The sequence below is a fragment of the Cherax quadricarinatus genome, chromosome 23 (assembly GCF_038502225.1).
Source record: "Cherax quadricarinatus isolate ZL_2023a chromosome 23, ASM3850222v1, whole genome shotgun sequence".
In the NCBI taxonomy this organism is placed as follows: Eukaryota; Metazoa; Arthropoda; class Malacostraca; order Decapoda; family Parastacidae; genus Cherax; species Cherax quadricarinatus.
Window position 1 is genome coordinate 41,882,947 of NC_091314.1, and position 561 is coordinate 41,883,507.

Genomic DNA, 561 nt, shown 5'->3' on the forward strand with positions numbered 1-561 from the left:
ATAAAGCTCACGGAGCAGGAAGAGAGTGCACCTACTAACGACCAGTGAAGAGGTGGGGCCAGGAGCTATGAACTGACCACTGCATCCACAATTAAGGGAGTACATACACTAGGGCATTAGAGCACTGCTGTACTCAGGTCACACAAAGTCCGTGGTTCGATCTCCGGTACAAGTAGAAACAGGACGTGTTTCCCTAAGACACCTGCTGTCCCTGTTCACCCAGCAGCATTGTAGGTACCTGGGTGTTAGTCGACTGGTGTGAGTCGCATCCTGGGGACAAAATTGGTCGAATTTGCCCGAAATGCTCTGAACAAGCGGCTTTCTATATACTATGTCACTAATGTCAGCTATGCCTTATATACCTTGCACATGTACAAATTTATATATATATATATATATATATATATATATTTCAACAAACCGGCCGTATCCCACCGAGGCAGGGTGGCCCAAAAAGAAAAACAAAAGTTTCTCTTTTTAAATTTAGTAATATATACAGGAGAAGGGGTTACTAGCCCCTTGCTCCTGGCATCTTAGTCGCCTCTTACAACACGCATGGCT